This window comes from Cnephaeus nilssonii (genome assembly GCF_951640355.1).
Source record: "Cnephaeus nilssonii genome assembly, chromosome: X".
Taxonomy (NCBI): domain Eukaryota; kingdom Metazoa; phylum Chordata; class Mammalia; order Chiroptera; family Vespertilionidae; genus Cnephaeus; species Cnephaeus nilssonii.
Window position 1 is genome coordinate 44,802,022 of NC_137071.1, and position 25,540 is coordinate 44,827,561.

Below are 25,540 nucleotides of genomic sequence, written 5' to 3' on the forward strand. Positions count from 1 at the left end.
CCCATATTAATTCAATGCCCTTACTTTACTTTCTGGGTATAAGCTCTGCCTCTACAGATTCTAACCCACACTTTTTTTCTAGGTGTTTATTGTTTGCATTTTTTGGTTTATTTGTTTTGTGGAGTTTTCTCCATACATATGTATAATTTTCTCCTTCTTTTCTCTCTTACCTTTTTTTCCTTTTCTCAATATCATTTTTGCTCTCTCTTCTCTCTCTTAATTCTCTTTTCTCTGGTGGCCACCTTTATTGGGGTTATCAGGGCTGTGAGTACATTTGTGTTATGTTCCCTTTGTATCATGTCTTGTCAAGTTGTATTTTGTACTGTTTGGTCAAAGTGGTAGAGAGCAAGCCACATATCCACACATCCTGAGAGGAGACTTTATCCACAATAGGACAATAACACTCAAGAAACAACTACACCAAGAGAACCCAAATATTCCAAGTAGGGGGCATCCCTAGAGTACCCAGCCCAGAAGACCTGAGAGACTTCACCACTGAGTCCCACAAAACATCTACTATATAAGACAAACTAAAAAAAATCTGGGTGACATAGAATTTTGATCTAATATATAAAAACAACTACAAGGGAACACAAAAAAGGGGAGACAAGGAAACACCCCCTCAAATGAAATAAAGGAGGAATCACCAGAAAAGGAAGTAAATGAAACGGTGGCAATTTGTCAGAGAAAGAATTCAGAGAAATGGGTATAAGGATGGTGAAAAGGATGGAAGACAAATTCAACAATATGTGTAAGAACCAAGAGGAAATGAAGAAGAACCATGAAGAAATGAAGAATGACATAGCTGAAATAAATACCACAATAGAAAGTGTCGACAGCAGACTAGAAGAAGCTGAGGTCAGCATCAGTGAGCAAGGATACAGGTAGAAAAAAACACCCAAGCAGAGCAGCAATTGAAAAAACAAGTCTTAAAAAGCAGGAGGAGAGCCTAAGGGAGCTTTGGGATAACACAAAACGAAACAACATCCGCATAATAGCAGTGTCAGAAGGAGAGAAAATGCAGCAAGGAATAGAAAACCTGTTTGAAGAAACGATGACAGAAAACTTCCTTGATATTGGGAAGAAAACACACAAGTCCAAGAAGCTCAGAGAGTCCCAAACAAGATGAACCCCAAAATACCGACACCAAGATACATCATAATTAAATTGGCAAACACTAACAACAAAGTAAGAATCTTAAAGTCTGCCAGAGAGAGACAAAAAGTTACCTGTAAGGAATCTCCCATTAGACTATCAACTGATTTCTCAACAGAAACATTTCTGGATAAAAGGGAATGGCATTAAATATACAAAGTGATGCAAAAGCAAGGGACTGATTTCAAGAATACTATACCCAACAAAGCTATCATTCAAAACTGAAGGTGAAACCAGGAGATTCACAGACAAAAAAGGGCTGAGGGAGTTTATTACCACCAAGCCAGCAATGCAATATATGTTAAAGGGACTGCAGTAAAAAGAAGAAATAAGACGGGAAGAATGAACAAAGGCATAATGAATACAAATAGCGTCAAACAAGTACCTATCAATAATAACCTTAAACATAAATGGATTAAATTCCCCAGTCAAAAGACATAGGGTAGTTGAATGGATAAGAAAACATGACCCATATATCTGCTGTCTGCAAGAGACCCACCTCAGAACAAATGACTCACACAGACTGATATTGAAGGGATGGAAAAAAATTTTTCAAGTGAATGGAAATGGAAAAAAAAAGCTGGGTTAGCAATGCTTATATCAGACAAAATAGACCTCAAAGTGAAGGCCATAACAAGAGATAAAGAAGGTGACTTCATGATACTAAAGGGAGCAATTCAACAAGAGGTTAAAACTCTGGTAAACATATATGCACCCACTACAGGAGCAACCAAATACATAAAAAAACCTTCTAGAAGATATCAAGGGTGAGATCTACAGCAATACAATTATAGTAGGGGACTTTAATACGCCATTGACACCACTGGATAAATCCTCTAAACAAAAAAATCAGCAAAGAAACATTGATCCTAAATGACTCACCAGATCAGATGGAATTAATTGACATCTTCAGAACCTTTCACCCCAAAGCTTCAGAATATACACTCTTCTCAAGTGCACACAGGACATTTTCAAAGATAGGGTCATAGGCAAAGTCTCTTCAAATTCATGAAGATAGAAATCATATCAAGCATCTTCTCAGATCACAATGACATAAAATTAGACATCAATTACAGTAAAAATAATGAAAAAATCAAATACTTGGAGGCTATATAGAATGGTATTAAACAATGATTGTGTTACCAAAGAGATCAAAGAAGAAATAAAAAGCATCATTGTAACAAATGACAATGAAAACACAATAATCCAAAAACTGTGGGACACAGTGAAAGCAATCCTGAGAGGGAAGTTCATAGCTCTACAGGCCTACCTTAAAGAAAAAACAAGAAAAAAATGTAAATAAACTATCTAACCCTACATATTAAAGAATTAGAAATAGCAACAGGAAAGGCCAAAGTAAGTAGAATGAAGGAAATAATAAAGAACAGAGTGGAAATAAATGACATGGACCCAAAATAACAATACAAAAGATCAATAAATCTGAAAGCTGGTACTTTGAAAGGATAAAGAAGATTGATGAGCCGATAGCCAGGCTCACAAGAAACAAAGAGAGAGGACACAAATAAACAAAATCAGAAATGAAAGAGGTGAAGTAACAATAGACAACACAGAAATACAAAGGATTGTAAAAACATACTACAGACACACTGAACAGCTGTGAACCCAAGAACGTTGGTACCTGAATGGTGCAAGCATGTTGATTCAGAGGAGCTCTACACTCCCTCACAGAAAGGGCAGATTTCACCAAGGATAAGGAGAGAGAGAACTACATAACCAGATATCTGGAGAAGAGAGATCCTGGGGAGACAAAGAAACAGCCCACATATGAAAGAAAAGCAGGAATCACCAGAAGAGGAAGTAAATGAAATAGAGGCAAGCAACGTGTCAGAGAAAGAATTCAGAGAAATGGTCATAAGGTGGCTGAAAAGAATGGAAGACAAATTCGACAATATGAGTAAGAACCAAGAGGAAATGAAGAAGAACCAAGAAAAAATGGAAAATGACATCGCTACTGTAAAGAACTCAATAGAAAGCATCAAGAGTAGACTAGAAAAAGGAGAGGACCGCATCAGTGAGCTAGAAGACAAGGTAGGAAAAAATACCCAACTAGAGCAGCTTCTAGAAAAAAAAAATTAAAAAGCAGGAGGAAAGCCTAAGGGAACTTTGGGACAACACAAAACAAAATAATATCTGCAAATAGGGGTTCCAGAAGGAAAGGAAACTGATCAAGGAATAGAAAACCTGTTTCAAGAAATAATGACAGAAAACTTCCCTGATATAGGGGAAAAAAACCCAACACATATCGAAGAAGCTCACAGAGTCCCAAGCAAAATGAAACCAAAAAAACCAATGCCAAGGCAAATTATAATTAAATTGGCAAACACCAACAACAAAGTAAGAATATTAAAAGTGGCCAGAAAGCCGAAACCGGTTTGGCTCAGTGGATAGAGCGTTGGTCTGCGGACTGAAGGGTCCCAGGTTCGATTCCGGTCAGGGGCATATACATTGGTTGCGGGCACATCCCCGGTGGGGGGAGTGCAGGAGGCAGCTGGTCGATGTTTCTCTCTCATCGATGTTTCTAGCTCTCTATCCCTCTCCTTTCCTCTCTGTGGAAAATCAATAAAATATATTAAAATAAAAAAATAAAAATAAATAAATAAATAAATAAAAGTGGCCAGAAAGAGACAGAAAGTGACCTACAAAAGATCCCCCATCAGGCTAGTGACTGATTTCTCAACAGAAACATATCAGGCCAGAAGGGAATGGAATGAAATATCCAAAGTCATGCAAAGGAAGGGTCTGAATCCAAGAATACTGTACCCAGCAAGGCTATCAATCAAAATTGAAGGTGAAATCAGGAGCTTCACAGACAAAAAAAGGACTAAGGGAGTTTATTACCACCAAACCAGCAATGCAAGAAATGTTAAAAGGTCTGCTATAAAAAAGAAAGAAAGAAGAAAGAAAGAAAGAAAGAAAGAAAGAAAGAAAGAAAGAAAGAAAAAGGAAGAAAGAAAGAAAGAAAGAAAGAAAGAAAGAAAGAAAGAAAGAAGAAATAAATAGTAAGCAAAGAAGGAACACAGGGGTAAAGAATAAAAATGGTGACAAACAAGTACCTATCAATAATAACTTTAAATGTAAATGGATTAAATACCCCAATCAAAAGACATAGGGTAACAGATTGGATAAGAAAACATGACCCATATATCTGCTGTCTACAAGAAACTCACCTCAGAAAAAAAGACACACACAGACTGAGTGTGAAGGGATTGAAAAAGGTTTTTCAGGTGAATGGAAATGAAAAAAAATCTGGGGTAGCAAATATCTGACAAATTAGATCTCAAAATGAAGGACATACCAAGAGATAAGGAAGACCACTACATAATACTAAAGGGAGCAATCTAACAAGAAGAAATAACTCTGATAAACATATATGCACCCAATACAGGAGCACACAAATACATAAAAAAAACAACTCCTGGAGGATATCAAGGGAAAAATTGACAGCAATACAATCATAGTAGGAGACTTTAATACCCCACTATCACCATTGGAAAAATCCTCTAAACGAAAAATCAGCAAAGAAACATCTATCCTAAATGACTCACTAGACCAGATGGAATTAATTGACATCTTCAAAATATTTCACCCCAAAGCCACAGCATATACATTCTTCTCAAGTGCACATGGGTCATTTTCAAAGATAGACCATATATTGGCTCACAGGCAAAGTCTCTTCAAATTCAAGAAGATAGAAATCATATCAAGCATCTTCTCAGATCACAGTGGCATAAAACTGGAAATCAACTACAATAAAAACAAGCCAAAAAAAAATCAAACACATGGAGACTAAACAGCATGATATTAAACAATGATTGGGTTACCAGAGAGATCAAAGAGGAAATAAAAAACATCATGGCAACAAACAACAATGAAAACACAACAATCCAAAATCTATGGGACACAGTGAAAGCAGGCTTGAGAGGGAAGTTCATAGCTCTACAAGCCTACTACAAAAAACAAGAAACAATGGTAATAAATTACCTAACCCTACAACTCAAAGAGTTAGAAAGAGAGCAACAAGAAAAGCCCAGTGTAAGCAGAAGGAGGAAAATAATAAAGATCAGAGAGGAGATAAACGACATAGAGACCAAAGAAACAATACAACAGATCAACAAAACCAAGAGCTGGTTCTTTGAAAGGATAAACAAGATTGATGAACCTCTAGCCAGGCTCTCCAAGAAGCAAAGAGAGAGAACCTAAATAAACAAAATCAAAAATTAAATAGGAGAAATAACAAAAGACCCCACAGAAATACAAAGGATTGTTACAAAATACTATGAACAACTCTATTCCATCAAACTGGACAACCTGGAGGAAATGGACATATTCTTAGAAAAATACAACCTTCCAAAACTCAATCAGGAAGAACCTAAACAGCTCAATAGGCCAATAACTATGGAAGAAATTGAAGTAGTCATCAAAAAGCTTCCAGCAAACAAAAGCCTGGGCAAGACAGCTTCACAGGGGAGTTTTACCAAATATTCAAGGAAGAACTAAAACCTATCCTCCTCAGACTATTGCAAATTTTCAAGAGGTAGGAACAATTCCAAGCTCATTCTATGAAGCCAGCATCACCCTAATACCAAGCCAGATAAAGACAACACCATGAAATAGAATTACAGACCAATATCCCTCATTAACATAGATGCCAAAATTCTAGCAAATCGGACCCATCAGTACATCAGGAAGATCATACACCGTGACCAAGTAAGATTTATCCCAGGGATGCAAGAATGGTAGAATATCTGCAAATCAATAAATGTGATACATCACATAAACAAATTGAGAGACAAAAATCACATAGTCATATCAATTGATGCAGAAAAAGCATTTGACAAAATCCAACACCCTTTCTTGACAAAAACTCTCAGCAAGGTGGGAATAGAAGGATCATACCTCAACATAATAAAGCCATATATGAAAAACCCACAGCCAACATCATACTCAATGGGCAAAAACTAAAACCATTTCCCCTAAGAACAGGAACAAGACAGGGATGCCCACTCTCACCACTCCTGTTCAACACAGTACTGGAAGTATTAGCCATTGCAATTAGACAAGAAGAAGAAATAAAAGGCATTCAAATTGCAAAAGAAGAAGTAAATCTGTCCTTACTTTTGGATGACATGATATTGTACATAAAAAAAACCCGAAAGACTCCATCAAAAAACTATTAGACTTAATAAATGAATTCGGCAATGTAGCAGGATACATTGCATAGGAGAACATATTTGCAAATGTTATCTCCGATAAGGGTTTAATCTCCAAAATTTACAGGTAATTCATACAACTTAACAAAAGGAAGATAAACAATCCAATCAAAAAGGACCTCAATAAACACTCTTTGAAAGAGTACATACAGAAGGCCAAGAAACACATGAAGACATGCTCAAAGTCACTAATCATCTGAGAGATGCAAATCAAAATGACAATGAGATACCATCTCACACTGTCAGCATGGCTATCATCAATGAATCAACAAATGACAAGTGCTGGCCAGGATGTGGAGAAAAAGGAACTCTTGGGAATGTAGTCTGGTATAGCCACTGTGGAAAACAGTATGGAGTTTCCTAAAAAAGTTAAAAATGGAACTCCCGTTCGACCCAGTAATCTCACTTCTAGGAATATATCCCAAGAAATCAGAAACACCAATCAGAAAGGACATATGCACCCCTATGTTCATAGTAGCACAATTTACAATAGCTAAGATTTGGAACCTCAGGGCCCATCAGCAGATGAGTGGATTAGAAAATGTTGGTACAGGTGGTGACGGCTCAGGAGAGGTCTATGGGGGAAAAAAGAGACTTATGTAATACTTTTAACAAAGAATTTTTAAAAATGTTTGTACATCTACACAATGGAATACTACACTGCTATAAAAAAAGAAAGAACTCTTACCACTCGCAACAGCATGGATGGACCTGGAGAGCATTATACTAAGCTAAATAAGGCTGTCAAACAAAGATAAATATCACGTGGTCTCACTCATATGTGGGATATAATGATCAACATAAACTGATGAACAAAAATAGATCCAGAGACAAATGGCAGGGGAGGTAGGGTGGACGGGTAAGAGATCAACCAAAGGACTTGAATTCATGCATATTAGCATAACCGATGGACATGGACACTGGGGCAGTAGAGGCTTGTCCTGGGGGTTGGGAGTGGTTGGGGTGGGGTCTATGGGAAAAAAAGAGACATATGTAATATTTTAAACGATAAAAAAAGAAGACATTCAGATGGCCAAGAGACATATGAAATGATGCTCAACACCACTAATCATCAGGGAATTGCAAATCAAAACCATAATGACATACTACCTCACACCTTTCAGAATGGCTTTTACCAAAAAGTCAACAAATATAAACTACTTGTGAGGTACAGCAGAAAGGGAACCACTGTGAACCGTTGGTGGGAATACAAATTGTTGCCACTATGGAAAAGAGTATGGAGGTTTCTCAAAAAAATGAAAAATAGATACAGCATATAACCCAGTAATTTTACTTCCGAATTTAACCGAAGAAAATAAAAACTCTAATTTAGCCCTGGCTGGTTTGGCTCAGTGGATAGAGCATCAGCCTGTGGACTGAAGGGTCCCGGGTTTGATTCCGGTAGGGGGCACATGCCTGGGTTGTGGGCTCGATCCCCAGTGGGGGGCGTGCAGGAGGCAGCCGATCAATGATTCTCTCTCATCATGGATGTTTCTCTCTCTCCCTCTCCCTTCCTCTCTGAAATCAATAAAAATATATTTTAAAAAACTCTAATTTAAAGGATAGATCTATCCTTATGCCCATTGCAGTATTATTTATAATATCCAAGATATGGAAGCAACTCAGATGTCCATTGATGGATGGATGAAGAAATGTGTTGTGTATAACAATGTGGATGGACCAAGAGAGTATTATGCTAAGTGGAATATGTGAGACAGAAAAAGACAAATACCATATCATTTTACTTATGTGTGGAATCTAAAAACAAAATAAAACAAATGAACAAACAAAACTAAAAAGGACTCATGGAAACAGAGATCAAGTTGATGTTTGCCAAAGAGGAAGGACTGATGGGTGAAAAGGTGAAGGTGAATATAATAAATACTGTGATTACCTTGCACAGTGACAGATGGTTACTATACTTAGTGTGGTGATCATATTGTAAGGTATATAAATGTCAAATAGCTATATGTACACCTGAAACCAATATAATATTATATGCCAAAATATAAATAAATAGGTGGTTGTACATGGAACACATGAGCTCCCTTAGACTCTATTTATGTGTGTTTTTGTAAGGAATCTGATAATTTAAATTTATTACTATCAAGTATTATGCAATGATACTCTAGTTTTCTTAACAAATAGAAAACAATATCCTCAACTACTCTATTGTTATCCATCCTCTTTCTTTGCTTTTTGTTTATGCAAAGCAGTATCACAACTTGATATTGTTTATTTTACATACATCATTGGAGACATGGCTGTGCTTGGAATTTGTATTAAATGGGGTAAATACACCAGTAATCACAAAGCAGTGATCACTGTGGCAACATGGAATAGCCTGTATTTTATATTTGCAGAAATATAAAATGATGCAAGCAGCTTATGACATCTATTTCAAAAGAGTCGACATTTTGTCAGAGACACAGGCTGTTTCCCAGTGGATTTGATGGCCAGTTGTTAAAGAATTAGGAAAGTGCCTTTTCAAAAAAAAACAAATTTAGAGAAGACTTAGATGAAGTTCACAGTTTTTAGATTATTACCTAATTCTGTGAAAATGAGTTGGGTAAATTCCCATACATTTTCATGAGTGGTTTCTACACAAAATGGTATCAAAATGAACTTTCAATTTCTTGTGGTGTGTCCTCTCAAATTGAATTCTCAGTCCTGTCCCAAGCCCTTTGAGGAGCATAAATGTGGAAATAGTGAAAAGGTTCATGCTGCCTACTGAGCTAACCTTGGAAATGGATCCACAGGTTTCCCATGGTCCTTGAGAGCAAACCCCAGCCTCAGCCCCTCAAGTGGGAAAACTGGAATCTAAATATTATTGATTCATTGTATATATAGAGAGAATAAATGCAAAAGATAGACCATAGCATATAGCAGCTAGCCAAACTTTTCAGTTCTTTCTTTAAAAACAATTTTACCCCTCAGGAAAAGGGCAACAATTTAAGGAATTTTGGTATCTGGAGGATATTGTAGCTAATTTGAATGGCACTTCAAAACAGTCATCTATGTGCTTACGAAGCCCTTTACTTGGTTTAAAGAATATAAAATATATGCTCTCCAAAGATTTCTAATTTATAAAATTCCCCAAAGATTTAGAGGAAAAATAAATGAGTGAATAAAAAATAAATAAATATACAACTATATAAAAAAGGACTCTGAAAAGTCTGTCCCTACTCCCTGCTACCCCATCTCCCTACTATCTCTTTTTCTATTCCTCATACATGTCAAGTTTATTCCCATATTAGTGTTTTCTCTAAGCATTTCCTTCTTCTCTAAATGTACTTCTTCCCTAATGTCTCATGCCTGGTTTCTTCTCATCATTATGATCTCAATTTAAATGTCACCTCCTCTAAGAGACCTATCTGGACCACCCAAGTTAAGATCTACCCAGTTAGTCTATCTTAACACCTGATTATATTCTTTGCATAGCACTTATAACTATTTGCTATTTTGTTTGTTTATACTTTGTCTTCCTACTCTGGACAGTAATCCCCATGAAAGTAACAACATTGTCTGGCTCCCTACTATATTCCTAATGCCTATAATAGTGTGTGGAACACGAGAAATACTCCATAGGTATTTGTGGAATGGTTAAATTATCCCTTCCTACATCTACAATTTCTTCTCTTAACACTCCCTTTCTCACTCTGTTCTCAAAAATCCCTTTCAGTAGTGCAAAAACTTCATGTTCTTTCTTGCCTATTTTCTCTTTCTAAGATGGCCTTAAACTGTTTTATCCACCTGACAAAATCCTAGTTATTTTTCAAGACTCACTTCAAATATTATTTCCTCTAAGAAGCCTTTTCTGATGCCTACAGGAAGAATACAGACTTTGCCTCTGAGTTAGAGCATCTTGTCCATACAATCATTATACTATATATTTATTCTATCATCAGTTTACTGTCTGTTTCCCCCTCTGAAGTGATTTCTAGCACTTTGCATAGTGACGGTATTTAATAAATGTTTGCTGAATGAATAAATGATGTCAATTCCAACAGGATGGCTGGTAGGGCCAGAGTGAAAGAATGAATGTGTGTACGTGGTGTGTGTGTGTGTGTGTGTGTGTGTGTGTGTGTGTGTGTAAGAAACGGTACAATTGTGCTGGAGTCTTAAGTGCATGTAGTTCGGGCTCTGCTGGCTCGGGGACTATGCCATTTTGAAGGGTTTACAAGGTCCTCCTTGGGAGGAGGCAGAGGAGTGTTAGTGGCTAGGCACCCTGACTTGCTACAATCCAGACTAGTTGGGGCCAGGCTTAACCCACGGCACCCCACCGGGGATCCTGCATGCACATGCACTCACACCCTAAGGACACAACCCAGACCTCTATTTCACCACTCTTGTTCAACATAGTACTGGAAGTCTTAACCACAGTGATCAGACAAGAAAATAAAAAGACCTCCAAATTGGAAAGGAGGAAGTAAAACTGTCATTATTTGCAAATGACATGATATTCTACATAGAAAACCCTAAAGACTCCACCAAAAAACTACTACATTTAAAAAATGAATTCAGAAATGTAGCAGTATACAAAATGAACACCTGGAAATGGATGGTATGTTTATACACCAATGATGAACTCTCAGAAAGAGAAACAAAAACAAAATAAAACAAAACAAACAAACAAACAAAACCAATTCCATTTACCATTGCGACAAAAAAATTAAGATACTTAAAAATAAACTTAACCAAGGAGGTAAGAGACTTGTACTCAGAAAACTACAGGACGTTGAAAAAAGATATAGAGGAAGATATAAACAAGTGGAAAAATATATTGTGTTCATGGATTGGTAGAATCAACATCATTAAAATGTCCATACTACCCAAAGCAATCTATAGATTCAATGTAATCCCTATTAAAATATGAACAGCATATTTCACAGATCTAGAACAAACACTCCAAAAATTTATATGGAACCAAAAAAAAACTCAAATAGCCACAGTAATCATGAGAAATAAGAACAAAGTTGAAGCAATCATAAGACCAGATATCAAGTTATACTACAAAGCCACTATACTCAAAACAGCCTCGTACTAGCACAAGAACAGGCATATATAGAACAATGGAACAGAGCAGAAATAAACCCAAATCATTGTGCTCGATTAATATTTGACAAAGGAGGCAAAAGCATATAGTGGAGTCAAGACAGTCTCTTCAATAAATGGTGTTTGAAAAATTGGACAGATAGATGCAAGAAAATGAAACTAGACCACCAAATTACACCACACACATGAATAAACTCAAAATGGATAAAAGACCTAAATATAAGTCGTGAAACCATAAAAATCTTAGAAGAAACCATAGGCATCAAAATCTCAGACATCTCTTGTATAAATCTGTTTACCCATACATTTCCATGGGAAAGGAAACTAAAGAGAAAATAAATAAATGGGACTACATCAAAATAAAAAGCTTCTGCACAGCAAAAGAAACCATTAAAAAAATAAAAAAGGAGCCTATTGAATAGAATATATTTGTCAATGATACATCCAATAAGGAAATCATACAACTTAACAAAAGGAAGAGAAGCAATGCAATTTAAAAAATGGCAAAGGGGTCCAAAAAGGGCAGCAATTTAAAAAATGGCAAAGGGGGGACCAAAAAGGGCAGCTAAATAGTCAGACCTGTTGTGTACCTCATCCCAGGGCCATACTGGAAATACAACTAAATCATAGAACATCCAACCAGAATTTACAAATGAGGCACAGCTGAGGAGGTGACTTATAGTAAGGAAGGACAGAAAACACCTGGAGTCCGGTAGGAAGGGTGGTGAGGTTGCAAGAAGGGTGACAGGCTGGTGGGCTGAGAGGGAGCAGAAAGCTGCATTATGGTGAAGCATAGTAACCTCCATCTTGGGTAAAAACTATTGTTTAAAATTTTAACCCTGCTATTCTGGCTTCTGTAAATGCTTTCTTGCTTAAATAATAGGGAAAAATAAGACTATTCCCCATTCCAGAGAGGCCATAAACTATGCCCCAGACAGAGTTGTCAGTGCTGGCACCAGGCCAGGCCTTGAGATATGGTCTCACAGCCCTGTCCCAGCACACAGGAATTTTTCTCAGAAGGTATGGAAGTCTCATTCCAAATTTGGAAGACAAAGAGCTAAAAAACATATAAATAGGAAAGACTTCCACCATATTGGGCCCCAGAATTTGAGAAGCAAGATTTCCTCTGGGCCGCTAGCGCTAGTGAAATGAAAAGGACTCCAAATAAATTTGGCTTATTGATTAAGGCATCTTCTGATTTACAATATAACAATGGAAGAATCTGTTCACTCAGAAAAATAAAAGCCCGGCTCAGGCTGAGCACCAGAGCCCTGTCCCATGGTGGCAGGCATAACATCCAACTGTGAATAGGAAAAGCCACTCCCTGCTGGCTGCCAGGGAGTCATACCTAAGACCACAGCCATGAAAGGCTGTGCCACGAAAGGCAGCCCTCGTGAAAAAGGAAAACAGTGTGGTGTTGGTGGGATAGAAAACCAGTTTCATTGTGGGTTTTTTTTTGTCTATTTTTTGTTTTCATTCTCAGTCTAAACACAGGACTTTTCAGTTTCAACCACTCACCAGAGGCTTTGGCACAGGGAGGGAGGCTTCGTCTTTAGGTGCCTGAGGAAAGGCAGGGGTGGGAAGCAGGACAGGGAAACTTGGAAAAGCAGTAGCCAGGAATCCTGCATTAGAAGTTCATAAGCTCCAACCCTAAGAGCTTCCAAACCTAAATGGCCATTTCTCCACAGAGGAGCTAGCTCCTCCCAGGAGCCTCAGGGCAGGCGATACAGCCTGCCACACCTTGCATTTTGAGTTTTACAGAGGAAAAAAAAGCAGAGGCCAAGCTTAACGTTCTGAAAAGTCTCATGGAGCCCTCAGTGACTGGATTAGAAGAGGGGGCATCTGCTATGCTATTATGAGAGCCAGCATGATAAAAACTCCAAAGTCCCAACTGATCCCTTTGGTCTCCATACAAGGATCTCTGTCCAACCAAGAGCAGAGTAATATTTTGGGCCACTTTCAGAGAAGGAGCTCTAGGACAGGAAAAAAATCACCCATCATATTCCCTGAAAGCCAAACAGCACCAAACCCACCAAAAGCCCTATCAGAAACATACTCTTGAGTGTTTAAGATTGACAGCTGGCAGACAGAAAAAGAGGGCAGATTGCCCCCCCCCTTGCTTACAGCCAAAGCCTGTGGAGACAGACACATCAATGGATAGGTGGATCTCTTTCAGATTCAAGCATGTGCTAAAAGCCACAAGACAGTGCTTGACAATGGTTTGTACCTAAGTACCTAATAGTAAGCCCAGAATTGGCAGACAGAAGAGAAGAGTGGGCTCCTAAGTCAGTTCCCATGGGCCATTAAAACTTGGATGAAATGAATGACACTTCACATTTTTTAAAATTTTATTATTTATTTTATTGCACCATTTATTCCTCTCTTCTTTTTTCCTCCTATTTTCCTTCTCTGATCTCCTTTTAAGTTTTTCTCTTTCCTATCTTTCCCCCCCCTTTTTTAAATTGATCTTCTTTATCTATCTGCTTTATTGATTTGTTATTATTCTAGTCTCTGTTTCTTTATTCATATATCTAATTCCCTCTTTCCTGCTCCTACTCAATTTCCCCTTCTTTCTTTAAAATTCTTTATAGTTTAAGGTATTACATATATCCCCCTTTTCCCCCCATCGACCCCTTCTAGCCCACCCCACCTACACCCCCCCCCCGCCCAGATCTTCAGCACCCTATTGTCTGTATCCATGAGTTATACATATATGCATACAAGGTCATTGGTTGATTACCTCCCACCCACCCAATCTCCCCTGTGCCAGGGCTCACCAGAAAACCCTGAGTAATGGATGAATGATTACTCTGACACACGTTTCTGTGAAAGAGAAGGCTAAGGGACTGCCTGGCTATAGATTCCACATATGAGTGTGATCATGTGATACTTGTCTTTTTCTGACTGACTTATTTCACTTAGCATGATACTCTCCAGGTCGCTCCATGCTGTCTCAAAGCATAAGAGATTCTTCTCCTTTACTGCTGCATAGTATCCCATGCTATAAATGTACCAGATATTTTTTTATCCACTCATATGCTGATGGGAACTTGAGCTGTTTCCAGATCTTAACTATTGAAACTGTGCTGCTATGAACATAGGGGTGCATATATTCTTTCTCATTGGTGGTTCCAGGTTCTTAGGATATATTCTTAGAAATGGGATCCCTGGGTCAAATGGCAGGTCCATATTTAATTTTTTGAGGAAACTCCATACTGTTTTCCATATTGGTTGAACCAGTCTGCATTTCCACCAGCAGTGTACTAGGGTTTCCTTTTCTCCACATCCTCACCAGCACTTGTCATTCATTGATTTGTTGATGGTAGCCATTCTGACAGGTGTGAGATGGTACCTCATTGTTTTGATTTGTGTCTCTCAGATGATTAGTGATTTTGAGCATTTTTCATATGTCTCTTGTCCATCTATATGTCCTCTTTGGAGAAGTGTCTATTTATGTCCTTTTTCTATTTTTTAATTGGATTGTTTGTCTATCTTTTGTTAAGTTGTATGAGTTCCTTATATATTTTAGATATTAAAACTTTATCAGATGTATTATTTCCAAATATGTTCTCCCATACAGTGGGCTTTCTTTTTGTTTTGTTGATGGTTTCTTTTCCTGTGCAGACAATTTTTATTTTGGTGTAGTCCCATTGTTTATTTTCTCCTTAGTTTCTTTTGCCTTAGGAGATGTATCTGTAAATATATTGCTACCAGAGATATCTGATATTTTGCTGCAAATGGTTTCTTCTAGGATTTTTATAGTTTCCCAACTTGCATTTATGTTTTTTATCCATTTTGAGTTTATTCTTGTGTGTGGTGTAAGTTGGTGGTCTAGTTTCATTTTTTGCATGTATTTTTCCAATTTTCCCAACACTGTGTATTGAAGAGACACTATTGACTCCATTGTATGTTCTTACCTCTTTTGTCAAATATTAATTGAGCATTATGGCTTGGGTTGATTTCTGTGTTCTCTATTAGGTTCCATTGATCTATATGCCTGTTCTTGTGCCAGTATCAGGCTGTTCTGATTATGGTGAATTTGTGGTATAACTTGAAATCTGGTATTGTGATTCCTCCAACTCCCCCCCCCCCTCGAAATTGCTGCAGCTATTAGGGGTCTTTTTGATTCCATATAAATTTTTGGTGTATTTGTTCTCACTCTGTGAAATATGCCATTGGTATTTTAATAGGGATTGCATTGAATCTGTAGATTGCCTTGGGTAGTATGGTCATTTTAATGATGTTGATTCTACCAGTTGATGAACATGGTATATTCTTAAACTTGTTTATATCTTCTCCTATCTCTTTTTTCGACATCCTGTAGCTTCTTAGTACAGGCCTTTTGCCTCCTAAGTTACGTTTATTCCTACGTATCTTAATTTTTTTGTTGCATTGGTAAATGGGGTTGTTCAGTTTCTCTTTCTTAGAATTCATTATTGGTGTATAAAATAGCCATCAATTTTTGAGTGTTGATTTTGTATCCTGCTACATTGCCAAATTCATTTATTAAATCTAGTAGTTTTTTGTAGGAGTCTTTGGGGTTTTCTATGTGCAATAGCATGTCATTGGTAAATGAGAGTTTTACTTCTTCCTTTCCAATTTGTATGTCTTTTATTTCTTCTTCTTGTCTGATCACTGTGGCTAGGACTTCCAGTACTGTGTTAAATAAGAGTAGTGAAAGCAGACATCCCTGTCTTGTTCTAGTTCTTAGGGGAAATGTGTTTAGTTTTAGCCCATTGAGCATGATGTTGGCTGTAGGTTTGTCATATACAGCCTTTATCATATTGAGATATGCTCCTTCTATTCCCACTCTCCTGAGATTTTTTTTTTTTAATCAAAAAGGGATGTTGGATTTTGTCAAAAAATTTTTTATCTATTTATATGATCATGTGATTTTTGTATTTCAATTTGTTTATGTGATGTATCACGTTATTGATTTGTGAATACTATACCAGCCTTCCTTCCCTGGAAGAAATCCCACTTTGTCATGGTGTATGATCTTTTTAATATATTGCTGGATGTGATTTGCTAATATTTTGTTGAGGATTTTAACATCTCTGTTCATCAGGGATATTGGCCTGTAATTCCCTTTCTTTATCGTGTCTTTATCTTATTTTGGAATTAGGGTAATGTAGGCTTCATAGAAAGAGTTTGGAAGTGTCCCTTACTTTTGAATTTTTTGGAATAGTTTGAAGAGGATAGGTGGTGTTAGTTCTTTGAATATTTGTTAAAACTACCCTGTGAATCCATCTGGACCAGGGCTTCTGTTTCTGGGAGTTTAACAAAACCCACACATTTATTCATTTATTTTTATTACTGCTTCAATTTCATCAGTAGTTACCAGCCTATTCAGGTTTTCTGATTCTTCCTGATTGATTTTTGGAAGGTTGTATTTTTCTAGGAATATATCAATTTCTTCCAGATTGTCCCGCTTGTTGGAATAAAGTCATTCATTTATTATGCTGTTATTTCACTTCTTTCATTCCTGATTTTGTTTATTTGGGTCCTCTTTGTTTCCTGGAGAATCTGGCTAGAGGTTCATCAATCTTGTTTATCCTTTAGATGAACCAGCTTTTGCTTTTATTGATCTTCTGTATTATTTTTTTTGGGTCTCTATGTCATTTATTTCCTCTATGATATTTATCATTTTCTTGCTTCTACTTGTTGTGGGCTTTCTTGTTGTTATCTTTCTAGTTCTTAAATTGTAGTGTTAGATAACCTATTACTGGTTTTTCTTTTTTTGAGGTAGTTTGGTAGTGCTTTGGACTTCCTTCTCAGGACTGCTTTCACTGTGTCCCATAGATTTTGGTTGGTTGCATTTTCATTGTCATTTGTTTCCAGTATGTTTTTTTTTATTTCTTCTTTGATCTTTTTTTGTAACCTATTCATTGTTTAATAGCATGCTATTTAGCCTCCATGTATTTGATTGCTTTTGAGCATTTTCACTGTAGCTGATTTCTAATTTCATTCCATTGTGTTCTGAGAATATGCTTGATATGATTTCAATCTTCTTGAATTTGTAGAGACTTAGCTTCTGTCCTAACATGTGGCCCATCTTTTAAAATGTCTCATTTGCATTTGAGAAGAATGTATATCTCGTACCTTTGGGGAGGACTGTTCTGAAGATATCAATTAGTTCCATCTGTCAGAGAGTGTCATTTAAGATTTCTGTTTGCTTGTTTATTTTCTCTCTAGAAGAGTTATCCAGTAATGCCATTGGGTATTATAGTCCCCTACTATGATTATATTGCTGTCGATCTCTCCCTTGATATCCTCCAGAAGTTTTATATATATATATATTTAGATGCTCCTGTATTGGGTGCATATACACTGAGTGGCCAGATTATTACGATCTCTGAATGCATAATAATCTGGCCACTCAGTGTGTGTGTGTGTGTGTATATATATATATATATATATATATATATATATATATATATGACCCGGTGCATGAATTCGTGCATAGGTGGGGTCCGGCCAGCCTGGCCAGGGAGAGGGGACATGGGCAGATGGCCGGCCTGCCTGCTGGTTGAACTCCTGGTCAAGGGGAAAATTTGCATATTACCCTTTTATTATATAGGATATACACTGAGTGGCCAGGTTATTATGCATTCAGAGATCATAATAATATGGCCCTCAGTATATGTTGCCAAGAGGTATATCCTCTTGTTATATCAATCCCTTTAGTATTATGAAGTGTCCTTCCTTATGTCTTGTTATGGCCTTCACTTTGAGGTCTATTTTGTCAGATATAAGTATTGCTACCCCAGATTTTTTTTTCATTTTCCTGAAGAATTTTTTTTCCATCCCTTCACTTTCAGTCTGTGGAAGTCCTTTATTCTGAATTGGGTCTCTCATATACAGCATATATATGGGTCATGTTTTCTTATTCATTCAGCTCCAGTAAGTCTTTTGAATGGAGCATTAATACACTTATGTTTAAGGTTGTTGTTCATAGGTACTAGTTTGTTGCTATTTTTATTCTTTATGCCTATGTTTCTTCCGCCCTTTCTATTTCTTCTTTACAACAGTCTCTTTAGCATTTCTTGCATTGCTGGTTTGGTGGTAATAAACTCCCTTTGCCATTTTTGGCTGTGAAGCTCCTGATTTCACCTTCAATTTTGAATGATGGCCTTGCTGGATAGAGTATTCTTGGAATCAGTCCCTTGCTTTGTATCACTTTGTATACTTCATTCCATTCTCTTCTGTCCTGAAATGTTTCTATTGAAAAATCAGTTGATAGTCTAATCAGAGATCCTTTGTAGTTAACTTTCTGTCTCTCTCTTGAGCCTGTAAGATTTTTCTTTGTCTTTTATATTTAACAATTTAATTATGACATGTCTTGGTGTGGGTCTTTTTGGGTTCACCATGATTGTGACTCTCCGTGCTTCCTGGACTTCTGTGACCTTTTTCTCCCCCAAGTCAGGGAATTATTTTAATCGTTATTTTTTCAAACAGGTATTCTATTCCTTGCTTAGATTTCTCTCCTTCTGGCACTGGTATTATGTGGATGTTGTTTCATTTCATGTTGTCCCAAATCCCCCTTAGGTTCTCCTCCTGCTTTTAATTTTTTTTCAGTTGCTGCTCTGTTTGGGAGTATTTTTCTACCCTGTCTTCTAACTTGCTGATTTGGTCCTTAGCTTCTTCTAGTCTACTGATGAAACCTTCCATTGTGTTTTTTATTCCAGCTATGTCTTCTTTATTTCATCTTGATTCTTACTCATGATTTTGCATTTCTCATTCAGCCCTTTATAATTCTCATTGAGTTGCATGCATTTTTCATCCAGACATTTCAGCATCCTTATAACCATTACTCTGAATTTTTTCTCTGACAAATTACTTGCCTCCATTTTATTTAGTTGCTATTCTGGAGATTCCTCCTTTTCTAGCATTTGGGGTTGTTTCTTTGTCTCCCCATTTTTGCTGTTCCTTTATATTTGTTTCCATGTATTAGATCAAAGTGATCTACCACCCAGATTTTTTGGGTTGGTCTTATGTATTAGATGTTTTGTGGGAACCAGTGATGCGGTCTCTGAGGCTGGGTGTTCTAGGTAGTCCCCCTGCTGGAGATATTTGGGTTCTCTTAATGTAGTTGGGTCTTGAATATTATTGGCCCATCATGGATGGAGTCTCCTCTCAGGGTGTTTGATTATGTGGCTGTCTCCCTACCATGGTGTGTCAGCCATTGTGGAGGTGCTGAATAAACACCATAAAATACAGCAAGTCAAGACATGACCCAGAAGGAACAGAACATGAATGTACACTAGACCCTTATAACCCCAACTAAAGTGATCACCAGAGAAAAGAGAATTCGGACAGTGAAAAGAGAGCAAGAATGATAGGAAAATGAAAAAATATATATATATATGGGGAGACAACACAACAAATCAAACAAATAAACCAAAAAACACAAACAAAAAATACCCAGAAAGCGGGGGGGGGGGTCAGAATCTGTAAAATCAGAGCTTAAATAGATAAAATAAGATTAAAGAATTGTAAGAGTAGGGAAAGGACCATGGTTTAGAATAGAGGAGGGAGAAAGAAATGAGAAGACAAGAAAAAATTTTTTTTGGAAAGGAGAACAGAGGAGAGAGCAGATAGGTCTAAATTTAGGAAGTGATACAATTAAAAAAATTAAGAAGAAAAGAAGGAGAGAAAGAGGGAGAGGGAGAGGGAGAGGGAGAGGGAGAGGGAGAGAGAGAGAGAGAGAGAGAGAGAGAGAGAGAGAGAGAGAGAGATTGAGTAGTGAAAAAAAGGAAAGGGAAATTGAGGAGAATAAAAATGATGGTAGAGTAAGTGGATGCTGCATGACCATGCTCCCAGGAAGAAACTTGAAATACAACTAAAATACAGAAAAATGTCATGAATAATCAACAAAAGACTCACAGGAGAGAACCCTGACACCCAAGAACCAAAGGTGGAGACCACATGGAGACTGGTAGGAGGAGTAGAGGCACAAGAGCTGGTCAGGCGACCACAGACAGCAACTGCAGCCCGGAGAGATATCTCAGGTATGGGGGGTTGACATTGAGAAATCTGGGATCTAACCTCGAAGTTGGGACCCCCAGCAGAGAGCACCACAACTGAGAAGGGTACCCACATAACGTCTTGCTGGAAAAGCAGTAGGTTTGCTGTCTGCCAGGGAGTGATGACTAAAAATTCAGGCACCTTATTAAAGGGCCAATACACAAAATTCCCTATGGAGCCACCCACCTGTACTTTGACAGAGGGAGGCTGGATTGGACTGGAGCTGTGTGAACAGAAGCCAGGATTGCAGATTTGGGGTTTAGAGTTCAGAAGGCAGATACCCAGTTTCCTGGGTAGCAGAGGACATCTTTCCCACAGACATTTGCCTTGCCTTGGGGGAAGACAGTTGACTCACCCTATTGGAAAACAACTTTCCCTGAAGCCACTGAAGAGGCTAAAAACAAGAATTATCCGCCAGGCAGAAGTAACTGCCCCACTCTGTTGAAAAAAACTCTTGACACACCTGAAGACAATTGCCTGGGAAAATTCAAATCAGAATCCTATCAGTCTGTAGGCAGAGGCAATCTCTAGAGCAGTGGTTCTCAACCTTTCTAATGCCGCGACCCTTTAATACAGTTCCTCATGTTGTGGTGACCCCCAACCATAAAATTATTTTCGTTGCTACTTCATAACTGTAATTTTGCTACTGTTAATGAATCGTAATGTAAATATCTGTGTTTTCCTATGGTCATAGGCTCTACAGCAGCGGTTCTCAACCTGTGGGTCTCGACCCACAGGTTGAGAACCGCTAGCAGGGTTGCCTAAGACCATCGGAAAACACAGATATTTACATTACGATTCATTAACAGTAGCAAAATTACAGTTATGAAGTAGCAACGAAAATAATTTTATGGTTGGGGGTCACCACAACATGAGGAACTGTATTAAAGGGTCGCGGCATTAGAAAGGTTGAGAACCACTGCTCTAGAGGCTTTGAGTCTTCTCCGGGTCTACTTAATTAAAAACAGCTTTTGACACTGTCCTGCAGTAGAGATAGAGAGGCATAGAGGGTCTACCTAATATATAGCCACAAACCCAAACAGGCAGCCAAAATGATGAGACAAAAAAACACCCCCAAAAAGAAAGAATAAGAGAATTTTCCAGAAGAAGAGATAAATGAAGCAGAGGTAAGAAATTTATCTGAAACAGAGTTCAGAGTAATGATAGTAAAGATGCTCAACCACATGAAAAATGATATAGTAACTATGAAAAAATAACAGTCAGAAATAAAGAATGACATAATACAAATAAAGAACACATTGGAAGGAATACAGAGCAGATTAGGGGAAGCTGAGGATCAAATCAGTGAATTAGAAGTAAGGGTTGAAAAAAATCACTCAATCCGAGAACCAAAAAAAAAAAAAAAAAAGCAATTTAAAAAGAGGAGGACAGCTTAAGGGAGCTGTGGGACAATGTGAAACATAACAATATTCGAATAGCAGGTGGACCAGAAGAGGCAGAAAGAAAGGAAGGGATAGAGAATATGTTTGGAGAAATAATGGCAGAAAACTTACCTAACCTGGTAAAGGAAAAAATCACACAAGTTCAGGAGGCACAGAGAACCCCAAGCAAAATGAACCCAAACAGACTTACGCTCAGACACATCATAATTAAAATGCCAAAAATTAAATACAAAGAGAATCTTAAAGACAGCAAGAGAAAGATTACTGTTATCTACAAAGGAGCTCCCATTATGCTAACACCTGATTTCTCATCAGAAACTCTACATGCCAGAAGGGAATGGCATGAAGTACTCAAGGTAATGGAAAGCAAGGATTTGAAACCAAGATTATTATATCCAGCAAGGCTATCATTCAAAATAGACAGTCAAATAAAGAGCTTCCCAGGCAAAAAAAAAAAAAAAAAAAAAAAAAAGACTAAAGGAGTACATCACCACCAAGGCAGCATTACAACAAAAGTTAAAGAGACTGCTGTAATGAGAGAGAAACCTAGGCATCCAGGATTAAAATGGCACTAAGTAAGTAACTATCAGTAACACTAAATGTAAATGGATTAAATGCTTTAATCAAAAGACCTAGTGTAGCTGAATGGATACAAAAACATGACTCAACTATATGCTGTCTACAAGAGACCCACCACAGAACAAAAGACACACAAAGGATAAGAGTGAAGGGATGTGAAAAATGTTCCATGCAAATGGAGAGAGAAAAAGCTGGAGTAGCAATGCTCATATCCAACAAATTAAACTTTAAAATGAAGGCCATCTCAAGAGACAACAAAGTTCACTATATAATACTAAGCAGACCTAACCAACAAGAGGATATAAACCTGGTGAACATATATGCACACAATATAGGAGCACCTAAATGTATTTTAACAAACTTCTAGAGGACTTTAAGGGAGAGATCAACAACAATACAGTCATAGTAGGAGAAAATAACACCCCGCTGACTTCACGGGATCAATCATCCAGACAAAAACTTAACAAGGAAACAATGACTCTGAAGGACACACTGGATCCAATGGATTTAATTGAAGTTTATTGAATATTTCACCCCAAAGCAGCAGAATATTCATTCTTCTCAAGTGCACATGGATCATTCACAAAGATAGACCACATGTTAGGAAAGAAAACAAGTTTTTACAAATGTAAGAAGACTGAAATCATATCAAGGATCTTCTCATATCACAGTGGACTGAAATTAGAAATCAACTACAGTGAACACACCCTAAAATATTCAGAAACATGGAGGCTAAATAGCATGTTTTTAAACAATGAATGGGTTACCAAAAAGATGAAGAAAGAAATCAAAAACTTCCTGGAAACAAAAGAAAATGAGCACACAACAACCCAAAAGCTCTGGGACACAGCAAAACAGTCATGAGAGGGAAATTCACAGCACTATCAGCATGCCTCAAAAAATAAGAAAAATCAGAATAACTTATTTAACCCTACAACTTAAAGAATGATAAAGATAACAAAAAGAAAAGCCCAAATTCAGTACAAGGAAGAAAGTAATAAAGATTAGAGAAGACATAAATAACATAGAGACTAAAAAAACAATACAGAAAAAAATCAATGAAACCAAGAGCTGGTTCTTTGAAAGGATAAAGAAAATTAATACACCATTAGCCAGACTCATCAAGAAACAAAGAGAGCAGACCCAAATAAATAAAATCAGAAACAAAAGTGGAATTTTTTTTATTTCTTTATTGATTAAGGTGTCACATATTTGTCCTCATCCCCCCATTCCCATCCCACACCCCTCCCCACGGATGCCCCACCCTCCTGTTGTCCTTAACTATTGGTTAGGCTCATATGCATGCACACAAGTCCTTTGGTTGATCTCTCCCCCCTACTCCCACCCTCCCCTATCCTCCCTCTGAGGCCCGACAGTCCGATTGATGCCTCCTTGTTTCTGGGTCTGTTCTTGTTCATCAGTCTATGTTGTTCATCATTTCCCCTAGATGAGTGAGATCATGTGTTACTAGAAATATACTTATAAGAACTGAATGTGAGACGAGCAATAATAGTTATGCTGACAGGCAAATGAATCAGTCTGTAGTGAGTTTCTTTCTGGACCAACAGTTCTTTTGAGACCCAATTTCAATGTCCACTAGTTCCTTATGTGTACATGTCAGCACTGACTTTTCAGTTCTGGATGGTGGACAAATGGTGGTAATGCAGGTCCGACTCCCTCTGGTTTGGTCTCGCCCGGACCCGGGGGTGCGGCCTCACCCAGATTCAGGGGTGCGTGGCCTCATCCGGACCCAGGTGAGCACGGCTTCACCCGGACCTGGGATCCAGCCTCACCCGGACCCAGGGGCACGCGGCCTCACCCGGACCCGGGGGCATGTGTCAAGTGGAATTTTTTACAGGGATGTAAGGATGGTACAATATCCATAAATCAATAAATGTGATACATCACATAAACAAATTGAGACACAAAAATCACATAATCATATCAATTGATGCTGAAAAAGCATTTGACAAAGTACAACACCCTTTTCTGATAAAACGCTCAGCAAAGTGGGAATAGAAGGATCACACTTCAACATAATAAAAGCCTTATATGACAAACCTACAGCCAACATAATACTTAATGGGCAAAAACTAAAACCATTTCCCCTAATAACAGGAACAAGACAGGGATGCCCACTTTCACCAATCTTGTTCAACATAGTAGTTGAAGTTCTAGCCACAGTGATCAGACAAGAAGAAGAAAAATAATGGCATCCATATTGAAAAAGAAGTAAAATTGTCATTATTCACATATGACATGATACTGTACATAGAAAATCCCAAAGACTCCATCAAAAATTATTAGACTTAATGAATGAATTCAGCAATATAGCAGGATACAAAATTAATGCCAGGAAATCTATGCCATTTTTATATACCAATAGTGAACTTACAGAAAGAGAGATTTTAAAAAAACAATCCCATTTACCATTGCACAAAAAAATTGAGGTACCTAGGAATAAACTTAGCTAAGGAGGTAAAAGACCTCTACTCAGAAAACTACTGGCATAACAATAGGCATATAGATCAATGGAACAGAATGGAGATTCAGAAATCGACCCCAGCAACTATGCTCATTTAATATTTGACAAAGGAGACAAGAGCATACATTAGAGCAGAGACAGTCTCTTCAATAAATCGTTTTGGGAAAATTGGACTGATTCATGCAAAAAAATAAAACTAGACCACCAACTTACACCATGCACAAGAATAAATTCAAAATGGATGAAAGACTTAAATGTAAGATGTGAAACCATAAAAGTACTAAAAGAAACCATAGGCAGCAAAATCTCAGACATCTCTCATAGCAATAGGTTTATAGATACATCTCCTAGGACAATGTAAACTAAGGAGAAAATAAACTAATGAAAATAAAAATCTTCTGCACTGTCAAACCTCAGAGGGAAGGTAGGGGAGGGTGGGGTAACGGGGAGAGATCAGCCAAAGGACTTGTATGCATGCATATAAGCCTAACCAGTGGACACAGACAACAGGGGCTGAGGGCAGAAGTGGGGGGGGGGGTTGGGAGGGTAATGGGGGGGATGAGGACAAATATGTAATACCTTAATCAATAAAGAAATTAAAATGC